Source organism: Bufo gargarizans, chromosome 6 (assembly GCF_014858855.1).
Source record: "Bufo gargarizans isolate SCDJY-AF-19 chromosome 6, ASM1485885v1, whole genome shotgun sequence".
In the NCBI taxonomy this organism is placed as follows: Eukaryota; Metazoa; Chordata; class Amphibia; order Anura; family Bufonidae; genus Bufo; species Bufo gargarizans.
Genome location: NC_058085.1, coordinates 72,132,543 through 72,151,523, shown reverse-complemented (window position 1 = coordinate 72,151,523; position 18,981 = coordinate 72,132,543).

The following is an 18,981-nucleotide window of genomic DNA, read 5'->3' as shown; positions in this document are numbered from 1 at the left end:
GGCCACCTAATTAACCAAGTAACAAAAACAACAATGGCCAAAAAATAAATAAAAATGTGTGTCCTGTGTTTTAAAATTCCCATAGACTTTGGGTTGACGTCTGGAGCTTGTGATTTTACTGTAAAAACTGCAGGTGCAAAAAACAGCCCTTTAAAACTACAGAAATACACTACCCAAAACGTACATGTGAACCTCCCTTAAGTCCCTTTTACACGAGCGAGTTTTCTGCGCTGGTGCAATGCGTGACGTGAACGCATAGCACCCGCACGGAATCCTGACCCATTCATTTCAGTGGGTCTGTGTGCATCAGTTCTGCATTGCGGGAAAAACGCAGCATGTTCTATAGTCTGCGTTTTTCACGCAGCCCTGGCCCCATAGAGGTGAATGGGGCTTCAGTGAAAAACGCATTGCAGCCAGAAGCAAGTGCGGATGCGATGCGTTTTTCACTGATGGTTGCTAGGAGATGTTCAGCCTTCAGTTTTTATCACGCTTGTGAAAAATGCATCAAAACGCATTGCACTCGCGCGGAAAAAACTGAACGCAATCGCAGACAAAACTGACTGAACTTGCTTGCGAAATGGTGCGAGTTTCACTGAACGCATCCGGACCTAATCCGTCATGCTCGTGTGAAAGGGGCCTTAAAGGGGATGTCCAGGAAATAAAATGCTTTACAGGGTCTTTGGCTGCAGGATGATCTAGACTCTAAGGCCCCTTTCACACAAGCAAGTATTCCACACAGGTGCAAGCATGATGCGAACGCATTGCGCCCGCACTGAATCCGGAAACATTCATTTCAATGGGTCTCTGTACATGAGCGTTGGTTTTCATGCATCACTTGTGCTTTGCGTGAAAATTACAGCATGTTCTATATTCTGCGATTCTAACGCAACGCTGGCCCCATAGAAGTGAATGGGGCTGCATGAAAATCGCATCCCATCCGCGCATTTTTCACTGATGGTTATTAAGGGCTTGTTCACACAAACGTTCCGTATACAGAACAATTCATTTCAATGGGTCCGCAAAAACAACGGAAGTTACTCCGTGTGCATTCCGTTTCCATATGTCAGTTTTTCCATTCCGCAAAATTTTGAGTCATGTCCTATTATTGTCCGCAAATCACGTTCCGTGGCTCCATTGAAGTCAATGGATCCGCAAAAAATAACAGAATGCATCTGTATGTCTTCCGTGTCCGTTTTTGCCGAACCATCTATTGAAAATGTTATGCCCAGCCCAATTTGCAATGTACTTACTGTTTAAACATAATTGTATGGTTCCGTTTCCAATCCTCAAAAAACAGATCACAAACAGAAAAAATGGAACGGAAGTCGAAACAGTACTGAAACAAAAAAACGGAACAACGGATCCCTTAAAAACAGACTGCAAAACCATACAGTCGTGTGAACGAGCCCTAAGAGATGTTGTTTGTAAACATTCCGTTTTTTATCACACACGTGAAAATCGCATTTAATCGCATTGCACCCGCGTAATAAAAACTGAACGCAATCGCAGACAAAACTCACTGAACTTGCTTGCCAAATTGCGCATTTTTTCCGGGCCTATTCCGCTCACACTCGTCCGCAAGGGGCCTAAGGCCTCTTTCATACGAGCGTGACGGATTGGCTCCGGATGCGTTCAGTGAAACTCTCACCATTTTGCAAGCAATTTCAGTCAGTTTTGGCCTCATGCACACGGCCATTGTTTTGGTCCGCATCCGAGCCGCAGTATTTGTGGCTCGGATGCAGACCCATTCACTTAAATGGGGCCGCAAAAGTAGCGGACAGCACTCCATGTGCTGTCAGCATCAGTTGCTCCATTCCTTGGTCTTCCTATTCTTGCGGACAAGAATAGGCAGTTATATTAATGGCTGTCTGCACCGTTCCGCAAATTGAGGAACGCACACGGACGCCATCCGTGTTTTGCGGATACGCAATTTGCGGACTTCAAAACACACAACGGTCGTGTGCATGAGGCCTTTGTATGCAATTGCGTTTAGTTTGTTTCCGCGCGGGTGCAATGCGCTTTGATGTGTTTTATAACGCACGTGATAAAAAACTGAAGGTTTACAAACAACATCTCTTAGCAACCATCTGTGAAAAACGCATCGCACCCGCACTTACTTCTGGATGTGATGCGTTTTTCACTGAAGACCCATTCACTTCTATGGGGCCAGGGCTGCATGAAAAACGCAGAATATAGAACATGCTGCGTTTTTTTCCCGCAACGCAGAACTGATGCGTGAAAAAAAAAAAATGTGCACAGACCCATTGACATGAAAGGGTCAGGATTCAGGGCGGGTGCTAGGCATTCACGTCACGCATCACACCTGCGCGTGAAAGAGGCCTAAATGTATGGTGAGCAAGTTTAGTTTACCAGTAAAATGACCCACGGAAGAAGTCTTAAAAAAAGTATGACTCCAGAAATGAAGGCATCTTTCAAAGCAAGTCATAGCCTTGAGACGGCAGGACCAGGCTGAATCCCCTCCTGGAGCGTTCTGCATCGCTTCCAACTGTATGTTTAATCTTCAGTATTGGGATCCATTTGCATCTTCACATTTCTTGCCGAACATTTCCGTTGAAAAAAAACCCATGATAATAGTGAGTTGGGGTCATTTAGTTTCACGCGCTGTTCTTAGTGAAAACCTTGTCAGCAGAAGATCCGACCAACTTATTAAGAGGCGCACATCTCCTAATAAGTTTGTCACCTCTTCGGCTGTCTGAGCGTCATAACTGAAATCTACTGTACCCCAGCCAGGAGCTGGCATAGATTTCAGGTGTAATGAGTAATGAGCAACCAATTTCCTGGTGCGCATCTTGTTAAATGAGCCCACACCCTGACAACTTTTTGGAAAAGTGGAGAGTGTCGGAAAAAGGTCTCAAATTTTGTCACAAAATGGGACTTTCGACTAAGGCTACATTCACACGTCAGTATTTTCCTATATCCCGATTTTCGGTCCGTTTTTTGCGGATCCGTTGTTCCTGAAAATGTTTCCGTATGTCATGTATACATTTCAATAATCAAATAAAGTTGTTTGGATTTCTTTGAAAAAAAATAAAATACATTTGTTATGTGTTTCCAGGAACGGATTCCGCATAAAACGGATGACATACGGAATGACATCCGAATGTCTTCCGTTTTTTGCGGATCCATTGACTTTATATTGTACCAGGATCCGAATTTTGCGGAAAAGAATAGGACATGTTTTATATTTAAACGGACATGCGGAACGGAACAACGGAAACGGACAGCACACATTGTGCTGTCCGATTTTTTCCAGGACCCATTGAAAATGAATGGGTCCAGATCTGGTCCTGATCTGTTCCGCAAAAAACGGAACAGATCATGAAAGAAAAAACTGACGTGTGAATGGACCCTCAGGGTCCATTCACACGTCAGTATTTTTACCTTTCCAGATAAACGTTCCTGTTTTTTGCGGATCCGAAAATCTGGATGACATGAGGATGCTTTTAGCATGTCTTCCAGATTTTCGACGGATCCATTGACTAGAATGGGATGACGGAACGCAAAATCGGACAAATAGTAGGACAGGGTATATTTTTTTTCCAGGATCCGAATAACGGAACCCATGGAACGGAACGGAATCACGGAATCGGAGAGCACCATGAGTGCTGTCCGATTATTTGCTGATTCCATTGAAAATGAATGGATCCGCATAACGTTCCGTTTTTTATCGGAACGGATGCGGAACAACAAAACGGACATGTGAATGGACCCTAAATGTGCCAGAAAACCAGTATGATGTTAGTACATGACCCCCAGTGTTTTTAAATGACACTTACTGGTCACAGCCAACAGCAAGATGCAGTTCAACATTAAGATTAAGGTTGATTATGTTGACCGAGATCTTTGACACTTTACCAAGCGAAACTCTGTTAAAAGAAAGAAAAAAAGTAAATTAATTTCAAGGCATTCATTATCATAATTGCAACTAGGAATAGGTCTCCGATATCTTATGCTTATTACTTTTTGACCTCTGCATTTTTCCACTGATGTAGTTGCGTGAGGGCTTGATTATAGCCGGAAGTACACGTAGCTGCAAATTATTAGTTTTGTAGTAGGCAAATTGGCAAAAAAAAATAATCTGCCATGATTTTTATAATACTTAGGCCCCTTTCACTCGAGCGAGTTTTCAGCACAGGTGCAATGTGTGATGCGAACACATTGCGCCCGCACGGAATCCGGACCCGTTCATTTCAATGGGGCTGTGTACATGAGCGTTGTTGTTTTTTTCACGCATCACTTGTGCGTTGCGTGAAAATCGCAGCATGTTCTATATTCAGCGATTTTCATGCAACGCTGGTCCCAAAGAAGTGAATGGAGCTGCGTGAAAATCGCATCACATCCGCAAGCAAGTGCGGATGCGATGCGATTTTCACAAATGGTTGCTAAGAGATGTTGTTTGTAAACATTCACTTTTTGTTTTATCACGCGCGTGCAAAGTGAAATAAATCGCATTGCACCCGTGCGAGAAAAACTGAACAACTGGACGCCATCACAATCAAAACTGAATGTACTTGCTTGCGAAATCGCGTTGTTTTCACTGAACGCATCCGGACCTAATCCAGACACGCTTGTCTGTAAGGGGCCTTAGTATTCCACAGCATTGTTGTCTGTCAGGGACATCCTGACAGGCAATCTCTTCCCTGTATCAAACTTGTTTGGTGCCATGGTCACTACTGACAATGGCATTGAAGGGGTTAAACACCTACTGTGCCCATACGACCAACAGGATAGCCCATTATGTTCTGTTTGCAGCGAAAGCACAGCCTTCAGAAAATAATGGTCTGTACATTTGTGAGAAGGGGTTAAAGGGCTTGTCGAGCAGGAAAAAAAAATATAGACAAAGGACTCAAAACGGGATAAAAACAGAAAACAAAGGAGCAATACTTGGTTTGCTGATCTCCTGCCGCTCCCGTTCTGGTCCCATCACAACACACAGGAAACGCCCGCTCAGCCAAACACTGGCTGAAGTGCGTCACCCATGTGGCCAGTGATTGGCTGATTGGGCACTTCTCTGGAGTAGAGACCAGCGGGAACCAGGTACATATCAGAAGAGGAGCGGTGGGGATTGTTTGTTTAATTTTTTTTTTTTAACACATTCTGAGCTGGAGAACCCCTTTAAGGGTCCAACCAGTTTGTTTCAGGTTCTTTATAGGGCCAGAATGAAGGGTAGATGTTAAGATTCATTGTGCATAGAAACAGTAGGAAGTTGGATACAACAAACCTAAATATCCAAGCATGTCATGGAATAGTGCACAGAATGAGCCTCTGTATCTATGTATCTGCACCTACAGCTGCCATGACACTATGGAATATCAGGACAGCAGCCTGTACACACACGTACTCGACAATCTGGGGCTTACAATTTGCTTCTTCAGTACTGGTGTCTAAGGATAAGTTGTTAGCGGGCACCCAAGAGCTTTTGCTTGTTGACCATGTAAGAAAAAATTGTAGAAGCCCAAACTGCGCCAGTGTGCACCGCTTGTTAGACACATTTCTGGCACAGACACAGTAGTAAATCTGGGCCCCTGTCTTCAATCTTTCCTGGCAGTCTTCTTCCTCTCTCTTAGGTCTCATGCACACAAAAGTATTTTCTTTCCGTGTCCATTTTTTTTTTTGCGGACCGTATGCGTAACAATTCAATTCAATGGGTCCGCCAAAAAACGGAAGTTACTCCGTGTGCATTCCATTTCCGTATGTCCGTTCCACAAAAAAAATAGAACATGTCCTATTGTCCGCATTAGGGACGAGGATAGGACTGTTCTATTAGGGGCCAGCTGTTCCATCATCCGTATTTTTTTGCGGACCACAAAATACATACTGTCGTGCGCATGAGCCCTTAAGTTGATTTAGTTGAAAGACTGGTGGAAATGGATTATTGGAGGTAGTGAAACAACTCCGCAGTGGATGGCTGGAATATTAAAAGTGTCTGTAATAAAGCTCTTACTGAAAGATAAGAAGATCGAGGTGGGACTGACAAGGAAACCTACTGATTCTCCCGTGCTTACCTTGGTTTAGGGGCTGGTGAGTCGTCTTTAGACGTACTGTGCTTTCCTGGAGTATTTACATTTTTTGGTCAAAGGCCCCCCTCACAGAGCTCTTCTGAAATGCCCTGCCCAATCACAGGGACAGCCGTATAACTGTACAGTTACAGCTGCATGGTCCTCCTTACACTCATATCTATGGTCACTGCAGAGAGGAAACAGGAAGCCTGGACCAAGACCACCATGGATACTGGAAGTAACCCTTCACTGTCCTAGACCACCATGGACTATGGCGTTAACCCCTTTACTTCCATAGGCCACCAGTTAGGCCTCCTGCACACGAACGTTTTTTTACACGGTCCGCAAAAACGGGGTCCGTAGGTCCGTGATCCGTGCCCGTTTTTTCTTCCGTGGGTCTTCCGTGATTTTTGGAGGATCCACGGACATGAAAAATGAAAAAAAAAATCGAAGTCAAGTTTGCCATTGAAATGATAGGAAAAAACGGACACGGATCACGGACACGGATCACGGACACGGATGACAATCTTGTGTGCATCCGTGATTTTCACGGACCCATTGACTTGAATGGGCCCGTGAACCGTTGGCCGTGAAAAAAATAGGACAGGTCATATTTTTTTCACGGCCAGGAAACACGGCTCACGGATGCGGCTGCCAAACGGTGCAGTTTCCGATTTTTCCACGGACCCATTGAAAGTCAATGGGTCCGCAAAAAAAACGGAAAACGGCACAACGGCCACGGGTGCACACAACGGTCGTGTGCAGGAGGCCTTATACTGACCATTGATGCTGATATTAACCCATTCACTGTCACTGACAGGCGTACTGACATTGACAACTTCACTGCCCTAGACCACCAGCAATCCATGAATAAACCCCTTGCCAACAGGGATCCTGTAAACCCCCTCACTGTTCTAAAAGGGAGCAATGCCCAGGTCCCAAATAGCCCCACTTACAAAACCTTTGAGGGACCATTGATATGTGTGGGTCACAGCCGACATGAGGAGCAGTTGCACAAGGAGGAGAGGGCAGAGGGCCAAGCTGAACATATGCACCAGGCCCCATGAGCCTTTAGCAACATCCCTGTACGCACACAATGTCATACATTATTAGGCTTACATATCTATCATGTAATGGTGCCCATGGGATCCACATGCAGATTGCTGGCTGTACCTCTAATTGCCATTTGAAACAATAGAAATTGCAGGAGTACAAGTATGACCAGGGATTTAGCGGTTATCCGCATGTGGATCCAATGACTGCATTGCACTGTGTACCGGCACCCACAAGGTTAATGTTTTAATTTAATTGTTTATACTTACTTAGTTAATTTAGTTACAATTCCTAGAATTGATGTTACAGGGTTGCTGAGGGTCAAAGTGTCAAGATCCAAGGGAAAGTTGGACTCACATTGTTCTTCTAACCCATTTAGAAACGCTGCAAAAGAAAATCACAGTTTGCTTTAATTAGCACTTTACTACTAGAACCGATGTACAGATCATCAAGTATGCGAATTAGTCCCCACAGATTCCAACAAATGTGCCATAGAAACCGTGACACTATAGAGGAGGTGAATATCAGGAATCAACAAAATCTAAGTAAGATTGACCTTTATTCAGTGGTGTACATAGAGATGACTGGGCTCCACAGCAAATCTTTCAATGGGGCCCCCAGAAACTTCTTCGCAACTCTCTCCTCCCATGCAACCCCCCACTCCTGTGACAAGTCAAGTTCGCTCTCAGACAAGGCGTTTCCTACAGTGTCATGCTATAATGCTATTGAGGGGACCAGGACAATAAAATAATTTAGTCCTATTCCTAGGTGGGCCCCTTCTGAGTTCGGGCCCCAAAGCAACCTCTTCCCCTGCTCCCCCTATAGCGAATCACTTGTTTTTATTAATATTAATCAGACCAGGTGGTTTGGATACAGTAGTATTATATATCACTGCTCCATCTTCATATCTGCCAGGAGGGTGCACTGAGTGGCTTGGTCCCACTCTTTGTGCACTTAACTGCTCATTTACATATGGATGAAAATTAAGGACCAATGGATGGCTAAGTGAAAGGTATTATTACATTTAGCTAAGCTAGTCCCACAAGGCATTATGCCTGCTTTAAGCCTCATTCACACGTCAGTGTTCGGTCAGTGATTTCCAACAGTGATTTTGAGCCAAAACCAGGTGCGGCTCTAAACGCAGAACAGGAGCAGATCTTTCCCTAAGGCCGAATGCACACGGCCGTGAGCGGTCCGTGGAACCGCGGCCTGGATTCCTGCTGAGTGCAGGAGCGCACGGCGTCACTGGTTGCTATGACGCCGTGCGCTCCCTGCTGCCGCCACAGTACAGTAATACACTGGTATAGATCATACCGTGTGCATTACTGTATTGCGGCGGCAGCATGGAGCGCACGGCGCCATAGCAATCCATGACGCCATACGCTCCTGCACTCAGCAGGAATCCAGGCCGCGGTTTCACGGCCGTGTGCATTCGGCCTTATACTTTATCTCTGTGGAGGCTCCAATTCTGGTTTTGGCTCACAATGACTGATGGAAATCACTGACGTGTGAATGAGGCTTTACCTGGGAAAAGATATTGATGACCTATCCTCAGGAAAACTGTGGCACCCACCAGAACTCCAGTGACCGCTGCGGCCTTCCGGAAGCTTACCAAGCACAGGGCTGTACATTGTATAGTGGCTGTACCCAGTATTGCAGCTCAGCCCCATTGACTTGGATCGGGATGAGCTGCAACTAGGCCATGTGACTAATGTAGGGCGATATCACATGGCCTAGAAAGAGGCCGCTGCACTCATGGAGAGCCGGACCTCTTCTAACAGCTGATCTGCAAGGGTCATGGGTAGCAGAACCCGCCGATATGATATTGATGACTTATCCTCTGTATCTGTCCACCCATCTATAGTTTTCTAACATTAAGGCTACATGCACACGAACGTTGTTTGTTTCCATGTCCGTTCCGTTTTTTTTTGCGGATGAGAAGCGGACCCATTAATTTCAATGGGTCCGCCAAAAATGCAGTGTTCTGTCCGCATCAGTATGTCCGTTCTGTAGCCACGCAAAGAAAATAGAACATGTCCTATTCTTGTCCGTTTTAGGCATTGTTACAATGGATCTGCAAAAAAAAACAAAAACGGATGGCATATGGATGTCATCCGTTTTTTGTTTTTTTTGCGGATCCGCAATTTGCAGACAGAAAAACACATACGTTTATGTGCATGTAGCCTAATTATACATTTACATATGGGAGTAAGTTCTTGACTGTTAACCTTACCTTGTTCGTAGGATTTTGGGTTTACGCAGAAAGTAGAATGGACTGAACCTGCGGCAAACGCCAACAGGAGGAATGCACACAGGTAATTCATTTTGCTTTGGCAGCAGTCAGCAGCACTACAGAAAGTAAAACACATTGATAGTGCAGTACATATCATGATTTTAAAGCGTTAAATAATTAAAGGGGTTTTCCAGAACGAGCAAAACATGACTGCTTTTTTTCCAAAAACAGTGCCACCCCTGTCCATGGGTTGTCTCTGGTATTCCAGCAACATTGGAGTCGGTGGGGCAGATTTGCAATACCCCACACAACCTGTGGACAAGGGTGCTGCTGTTTTTTTGGAAGAAAGCAGACATGTTTTTCTAATCTTGGACAATCCCTGTAACATGCACCAGTGCGTACCCGATACCACTGATCCACTGTAGAATGCAGTGGCAGAGAATTATATAGAATGTGATGTGTGGTCACTGTTGTCATATACCATGGGGAATTAGCAGGCTGCAAAGAGTACAAGGCTCACATGTGTATTTGTTAAAGGGGTTTTCAGTATTGGAAAAAAAATGGCTAGAAGGGGGGTATGCCAAACGACTGTTACTCACCTGCCGAATCCCTCCCACTCTTTGCTTAAGCTACTTTCACACTTGCGGCAGTGTGATCCGGCGGACAGTTCCGTCGTCGGAACTGCCCGCCGGATCCGCCGATCTGGCTGTGACTGAAAGCATTTGTGAGACGGATGCGGATCCGTCTCACAAATGCATTGCAAGAACGGATCCGTCTCTCCGCTTGTCATGAGGACAGACGGATCCGTCTTCTATCTTTTTTCACATTTTTACCGGTCTGCGCATGCGCAGGCCAGAAGGACGGATCCGGCCTTCCGGTATTTTGAATGCCGGATCCGGCACTAATACATTCCTATGGGGAAAAAGTCTGGCAAGTCTTCAGTTCTTTTTGCCGGAGATTAAACCGTAGCATGCTACGGTTTTATCTTTTGCCTGATCAGTCAAAATGACTGAACTGAAGACATCCTGATGCATCCTGCACGGATTACTCTCCATTCAGAATGCATGGGGATATGCCTGATCAGTTCTTTTACAGTATAGAGCGCCTAGGACGGAACTCTATGCCGGAAAAGAAAAACGCAAGTGAGAAAGTACCGTTACTTTTCTGCATTGGTGACATGTAAGTCCATCCATGTGACTGATGCAGCCAATCGCTGGCCTCAGCAGTCCCGTGGTGCACATTGCTGAGGCCAGTGATCAGCTGCAGCAGACACATGGTTAAATAACCAGGTGGTGGGGAATTTATAGGATGAGTATTGGTTCTTTTGTTATTTTATGACATTGCTCCGTCAGCTAGTTTTTCAATATCTTGTCATCTTGACAAGTCTCAGTGAAATGCTGATTCTTCATGTGAAAAATCATCAGGGGAATAGGAAATGATTCCTGAGAAAAGCTGCAAACTCCTTTCATCTAATAGGAGGAAAAAGCTCTGGTAGGGTTTGGGCAGGGGTTGGGGTTAAGGGTTTGTCTGTTAATGGATGGTTTTTGTGATCACATTGAAGGTGTCTTTGATACCGGTGTTTCTATGTAGATTCATGTCATGTCTTTTGTAGATATGTGTTGTATAATGCATATAATATATATGACTGATAATGTATATGTCTTCTGTCTACAAAATAATATCATGTTGTTGTTATGAAAAATGACTAAAAAACTGATAATAAAGAGATATCTGATAAAAAAAAAAAAAATAGGAGGAAAAATGTCTATAAAGAATAGTTGATATGCTATTCATGAATATAGATTTATTGAAATGAGACCTTAATGGAATTCATGCTCTATGTTTGCAGTAAGTAAGAGGGGAAGAATCTCACAGCCAGAATAAAAAATGGCTATACTGAAAGTTAATTTGACATATTTTCTTCATTTTGCTGAAAGGCTATTGGATTGTGTATTCCATTTTATTTTTAAAACATATAACCTGTACAATAGAGCTTTCATTGACTTACCCACCAACTAATGATGAAGTAGATGACTCTGTTTTACTGTCCCAGTCTATACAGCAAAGTAACAAGTAATAAATAGTATATTATTATTTTGTATTTTTCTTATCCCAATTCTTATCTTATGGCCAAGTTATTTGTGGCCAATATCAAATTGTTGCCATTAAGATGTATACTGCTAGAACAGGATGCAGCATGATGCATTTAACCATTGACCTATTTTGTACAAAAATAAAATTAAAATAAAACAGTATAGACTAAAACCTAGCAGACAACATTTTTCGTCCTGACAAAAAACAGCATGTAGATGTATATTGTTATATTATTACTTTTTTGCAAAAATACTAAATTACAACTGTATCCTGTTCACTCTTGCATTGGAGCCTCCTTTCTAGATTCCACTAAAACTGCTTCACAAAATAGCTCAGCATGCTGCACTTTTTTCACCAAGAAAATCGCTACCACTATGACAGAAACCTGGTGGACTGCATTATGGTCAATGTTCAGCCAATGCCATTGGTGTTCTTTATGTGATGCATTTGTTCCTTGAGTTCCATCTTTCTCGTCCTATGATGGACCAGAAGAGTGGAATGCCTGACGCAGATGTGAACTCACCCTTAGCTGTAAGTGATTTGAACCTGATCTATATTGTTTCGAAAATGTAAATAACTGAATGGTTTTTAATGAGTTTATTCACACTTTTTTGACCATCAGTCAGTGGGAAAACAATGGAGATATATACTACTCTGGTCCATGCTGTGAACATTGAAAGCTATAGGTCTGTGAAAAGCACTGACACAACACAGATGTTATCCATGTTCTGTCAGTGGTTTTCACTGACCATTGGTAAGAGATGATCTGGAAATCAGGCTAGCAGTGTATGCAGGGTATGAATGACCTATAGAGAGCAAAAAAACGGACAAAAGAACACAGATATGTGAATAAGACCCTGATTACTTTGAAACCAACATATAAAATAACACAACATAAGTAATACAATAAAAATAAGGAGAGGTTAAATTTTAGCAGACCGTAATGCAATAATAATGATCAAATTGTTTATCATAAAAAAAAAACTCATGAAATGATTGTACATATGCCTGAAACCAATATTTAGTAAAATGGTAATACCTGAATTGATTCAATGTAGCAGATATTGTGATGCCAGTTTTCTCGCCTTTTTATACCCATTACCCGGCCTCAATCAAGGAAATGTTCTGTGTTACATAACGGGCACCTCCTCTTTTGTACAGAGTCCTAAAGAGTAAATAGCTGTTGGCAAGTTGTGGAAAGTTTCCATTAGGTGGTTTCATAAAAGCATTTTGTTATAAAACATTTTCCATATTTTATTAAAATGGGTCAAGTCTGGAGATGAGTGAATTTAAAAAAAATATTGGGTCAGTTTTGTCTAAATTTCCACTGGGATTCGATGTGGGCACAAATCGATTCCACCTGAATCAAAAGGGCTTTGATTTTCTGGAAAAATCTATAGATTCAGATCTTTTTTAAACTGTGGGTCAAACTTTGATTCTGCAAAATCATTTAGCTCATCTCTGCAAATAACACAGTGCATTCAAATGACCAACTGTATTCTTTTTTCATGCTATTAGAGCATACTGTATGGACCTTATACAGGCAGGGCGTGCTCAGAATCACCCCCTAAATTAATGACAGGGGAGGGCTGGGAAGGGAGGCAATTGCCCCCCAGGCCACCCTAAAGCATGTTAAAAACGGCCGCTGAGCCGTTTTTAACGCTTTTAAATTCCTCAGGTTCTAGTTGCCAGCAGCGGTGGGGGGGCAGTAGGAGATGAGCGCTTCCATTGTGGAAGCGCTCATCTCCATATTCATCTGTAACGCCGTCCTCAGGAGAGCGATACAGATGCCTGTGCTGCGGCAGGGGAGGGAGAGGCGTCTTCCTTCCCTGTTCTTCTGATAGGCCGCAGGCCTAATCCCTGCAGCCTATCATAGGCCGGCTCAGGCGGCGCGATGACGTAATTATCATCACACCGCCTGAGCCGGGCAGCACACAGCGCGGGACACAGGCCGGAAGAGGCCTGCATCACATCACTGCTGATGGAGGTAAGTATTAGTGTTTTTTGTTTTTTTCTTTGCGGGAGGAGCAGACATTTCTTACAGCCCCATTCTTGGGGGTGGCACTCTGGGGGCATTTATTTCTTGCCCATTTTTTGGGGGGGCACTATGGGGGCATTTCTTACTGACACATTATGGGGGTGCCCCATGGGGGAGAGGCGCATTATGGGGCATCTGGGGGCTCTAAAGGGGATTTTTTTTTATTGGCACATTATGGGGCACCATAGGGGAGAACGGCACTATGGGGCATCTTTGGGGAAGTGAGGGCTCTAAGGGTCCTTTTTTTATTGGCACATTATGGGAGGCACTATGGCATCTGGTGGCACTAAGGGGACATTTTTTACTGGCATATTATGGGAGGCACTTTAGGGGAGAGCGGCACTATGCGGCATTATTTGGGGGCACTATGGGGGAGTAGAGCACTATTGAGGCATCTGGTGGCAATAAGAAGGGGCATTTTTTACTGGTACATTATGGGGGAGAGGAGCACTATAGGAGCATCTGCTGGGGGCACTAAGAAGGGGCATTTTTTACTGGCATATTATGGGGGACACTATGGGGAAGAGGGAGAGGAGCACTATGAGGGCATTTACTGGGCACTATATAGGGGTATTTTATACTGGCATACATTATGGGGACATTAGCTCAACTGCGGGCACTAAGCGGGGGTATTTCATGTACTGTCATATTATAGGGAGAAGTATTACTACTAGGAGGTATTATGCGGAGCTTTACTACTACTGGGGGGGCTATGAGGAACATAATTACTAGTATGGGCACTATAGGGGAATTATTACTACTAAGTGTGCTCTGGCAGAGAATTATTTATATTGGTGGGATTTTGGAGAGGACTGTTACTTTGGGGGAACCCTGGCATAGCATCAGCTTAGCACAATTATTTTTGGGGGACATTATCTTTATACTATTAGTGTCTGGGCCCAGTTATTTTTTAGAGCGCTGTGTGCCAATAATTGTTGAAGGGGGACACTATCTGTGTGGTAGTAGTATTTCCAGGGGGACTGTTTCTGCAGTATAGTATTGTGGGTGGCAGGAAAGGGTGTTCAGAAGGTGTGAAGATGATGGAAATGTGGGAAACTAATGTCTGTTTGTTAATATCTGCAGAGACGGGAGATGGCAGAAAAATCATCATGGCGGTCTGGTCTGAATGGAGAAGATGAGGAAAGAGAACGTCTACAACAAAGGTGACATCACTGGATGTAAGAGGTATGGGGCGCTATGTAGGAGAGGAGATGCTCAGGCCAAAGGAGGCAGCAGGCCACGGGCGGGTGGCAGATGGTGGGGGGAACCACAAGCCCTGAGCAGTATCTGGGGAGGGAGGAGAGCGGAGGAGCTTCCTGGCTGTAGCCGGCTGTTTATTGTATGATGTGAAGCAGGCAGTGCAGCCAGGACTGGCCTCCCCTCTCCGTATGATGTGTAGAGACAGGCCGCAACTATAGAATGTCAGCTGTACAGTGTTTGTTGAGAGTTGCCTATTATATGTAGGAGGGGCTTTTAATAATAGGCGGGGCTAAAAATGGGCCACTTGACTGGATTTGCCCCCCAGGACTAAGGCTGCCAGCCCTCCCCTGATTAATGACATCATATATTTGATAAGCTTGCTAGGCATGTTAAATGCATTTCCCTTCCTTGCATCACCTTGTGACTGCCGTCCATGTATACCAATCATTTGAGTCCTCTTTTCTCTTAACAGTTTTCAAAACATGCATAAAAATATTTATCCACCTGGAGCAGGGGCGTAGCTAAAGGCTTATGGGCCCTGGTGCAAGAGTTCAGCTTGGGCCCCCTTTCCCTCAGTTCTTTGTGGCCAGGGGCAGGGGAGCACATTGTCTTCCTAAGGCACCCAGGCCAAATTCTTGACCTAACCCCTTCCCTCCAGCCAGAGGACTAACTTAAACATTCTGGACCCCAGTGCAAAATCTATAACAGAGCCCTCCCAGCATGTACTTTCTATAATACAGGTGTTTTCTTATGTGGCGTATAGGTCTTTGGGCCCCCTCAGGCTCCTGGGCCCGGTAGCCAGGGGTGTATCTATCACAAGGCAAACAAGGCATTTGCCTAGGGCGGCACTTGCCAATGGGGCGGCAAAATGCCTTGTTTGCTTAGTGATAGTTACACAATATGCTTAAATATTTTTATTGCTCCTTGTCCGATCCGAGCCTTCACTATGCGAGCGGTATCGCCGGCGCCGCATAGTGAAGGAATTGAAAGACTTACTTCCTCCTCCTCCTGACTTCCTCCCGACCTCCCCTGCCTTTTGCGTCCACGCGTTGCCGTCTAAGTGCAGAATGGATCCTGCACACGGTCACCGTCAACACTGAGGCCAGGCCCCGGCCACCAATGCACTGATCCCTGAGCCTGCTGTCTTCAAAAACTGTAAGTACTTAAATTACAGTAATTCACAAAAAATCTATTACTTTGTTGTTTTATGGGGTAAGGGGGTTGGGACCTATTGAGTGGTTAGAGGGGGGAGAAGGGGTGGGTCAAATTTACATTAGGGGGGTGCCCGAGTTTAGTCTCGCCTGGGGCAGCACAAAACCAAGATACACCACTGCCGGTAGCAACTGCTACCTCTGCACCCCCTATAGCTACGACCCTTCTCCTGTGCTGTTCTCCTGTAATTATCCAGCATCTGACAATTGTAGCTAGCCAATCTGCCTATAGTCCACTTTGGAGACCTTTCTGACCCTGTGGATCCCTCCAGCTGCAAATATAAACAACAAGACGAGAGACAAGGAGAGGAAGAAGGGTCCACTCGCTACACCAGCAAAACAATCTGGCAGCTCTGCTAAATCAGTAAACATAGGGACCAGGTTGAAACAATTTACTCCTACCATTCCTAATGCGGTCCCTGTTGTGCAGAGTGAAGAAGATCATGGAACATCTGTGGGGAGACAAGCTGTGGCCCAGGCCACTGTGGACTGTGGAGATGGAGCAAAGGACAAATCTATTCCCGGTGTGGAGCTTGCTTTGTGGCAGGAAACAACTCCTCATTGTCTGGGTTTGTGAATTTCTAGTGCTCCTTATAAAGTTGACTGACCTACACCTAGGCATCATGGGCACAACATTGAAAAATGGTCATCACACAGCCGTTTTTAGAACTAAATAAAGTATTTGGGACTACTCAGGTAGGCGCTTTTTTTTTTTTAAACGGCCAGTGAATATCGGCCATGAAAAAATAGGACATTTCCTTTTTCATGGCCAGACAGACTTCATTGAATGTGGCCCATTTTTAATGGCAGTGTAGATAGGAGAGCACCCTTCTAAATGGATGCAAAGGCCTTTCAGGGGTTAAAACAATCACCTCAACCACTTGAATGTGCAGGGATACTTGTTCTTCGAACCCTCGCTACTCACTGGATGCAGCAGGACCTGAACTCCCAGCATGATGGCCATGAAAACAGCCATTAATAGGACATGTCCTTTTTTTGATGACCGCTATGCGCTGGCTTTATGAATAGTCACATTGAGTAGTCATAGTATGGTGAAGGAGAACATGGGAGGGGTGAGGGATTGAATTTGTTTGGAGAAAAAGGATCTAGAAAAAGTGTAATGTGTATTTTTTCATCAGCAAGTTTGATGACTTGGAAAACAGACTTTGGAGGAATGCCCTTAGATTGGTGTGGGTCTCTGAGAATGCAGAGGGTCCAAACACAAGAAAGACTTTTGAAACCTAGCTCCAGGCCGAATGCGGAAAGGACTCACTGTCATATTTGCAATTGACAGAGCACAAAGGGTGCTATTCTGCTCAACTCCACTAGAGGTCCCACTAGATCCATTTTATTCTAGATCCTGCATGTAAGGCCTCATGCACACGACCGTTGTTGTGTCCTGTGTCCATTGTTCCGTTTTCCATGATTTTCTGTTGACCCATTGACTTTCAATGGGTCCGTGGAAAATTTGGAAAATTCAGTTTGTCATCCGCGTCCGTGATCCGTGTTTCCAGTCCGTGAAAAAAATACCTGTCCTATTTTTTTCACGGACAACGGTTCGCAGACCCATTCAAGTCAATGGGTCCATGAAAAAACACGAAGGCACACAAGATTGTCATCCGCGTCCGTTTTCTATCATTTGCAAGGCAAACTTGACTTAGATTTTTTTTCTATTTCCTTCATGTCTGGTGATCCTCCAAAAATCAAGGAAGACACACAGAAACAAAAACGGACACGGATCACGGAACAACGGAACCCTGTTTTGCGGACCATGAAAAAATACTGTTGTGTGCATGAGGCCTTAGAGACAGAGATAAGTGTGAGAAAAGTAAGAGATCAGGGAGACCTCATCGTTAATGGCAGCAAAGTGTCTATTTTTCGAGACCTCTCAGCTTAAAGGGGTTATGCGAGACTAAAAAATGTTCCCCATATGCCTGGGCCCCTAACAGTGAATATAGTTACCTGGCTCCTCTTTCCCTGAATGAACCGCTCCTGGCCCCCGCACTTGAATGAAAACATCTGGTGTCGGGGGAGGGGGGGGGAGCAGCCAATGGCAGGCGGTGACAGGGACGAGCCTCCATAGCATCGTGCTCTGGTGAGCAATGGTCAAAAATACTAGCCTACATTCTTAAGCTGGCAATGTGCAAAGCTCAGCACATGTCACAGTTGCTCACAGTGGCTCGTTCATGCAACTTTATATCTATTTTGTTAAGATGGCTGGACCATTGTACAAAACAAGCAATTTTTACCATTTGTATCACCACTGTTCCCTCATAGATTGTAAGCTCTTGTGATTAGGGCCCTCATCCCTGTTGTTTTAACCCCTTCCCGCCCCGCGCCGTAATAGTATAGCGCAGCTGGACGTTACTTGCCGCTGAGTGTCCATCGGGTCCCCACGCTGCTGTGACGGGGACCCGATGGCAGGGAAGGCAGCCTGATGCCTTCCGTGACAGCCTGTGAGATCCAGCCCCCTGGAGCTCACAGGCAAGCCTGTCACCTTACATCACCTTGTCACCTTACATCACTAAAAGTGCAACACCAAGCGATCAAAAAGGTGTATGCCCCCCAATATCATACCAATCTAACCGTCACATCATCCTGCAAAAAATGAGCTCCTGCCTAAGGGTACTTTCACACTTGCGGCAGGAAGTATCCGGCAGGCTGTTCACCCTGTTGGATCCGTCCTTTCGCTCTTTTGCCGTGCCGCCGGACCGCCGCTCCGTACCAATTGACTATAATGGGGACGGGGGTGCCACGCCGGCGCAGTACGGCAGTGCACGGCGAAAGGCCGCCAGTCTAAAAGTCCTGCATGTCCGACTTTTTAGTCCGGCGGCCTCTGACCGCGAACTGCCGTACTGCGCCGGAGCGCCGCTCCATCCCCGTTATAGTCAATGGGGATGGAGCGGCAGCACGGCGAAACACTAAAAGGACGGATCCGCCACGGTGAACAGCCTGCCGGATCCGTCCTGCCGCAAGTGTGAAAGCACCCTAAGACAATCTCCCCCCCCAAAAAAATATTTTTTTTTATTGTGTTAAACGTAAAAAAAATAAAAAAGTAGACACATTAGGTATAGCCCTGTCCGTAACAACCTTCTCTATAAAAATACCACATGAACTAATCCCTCAGGTGAA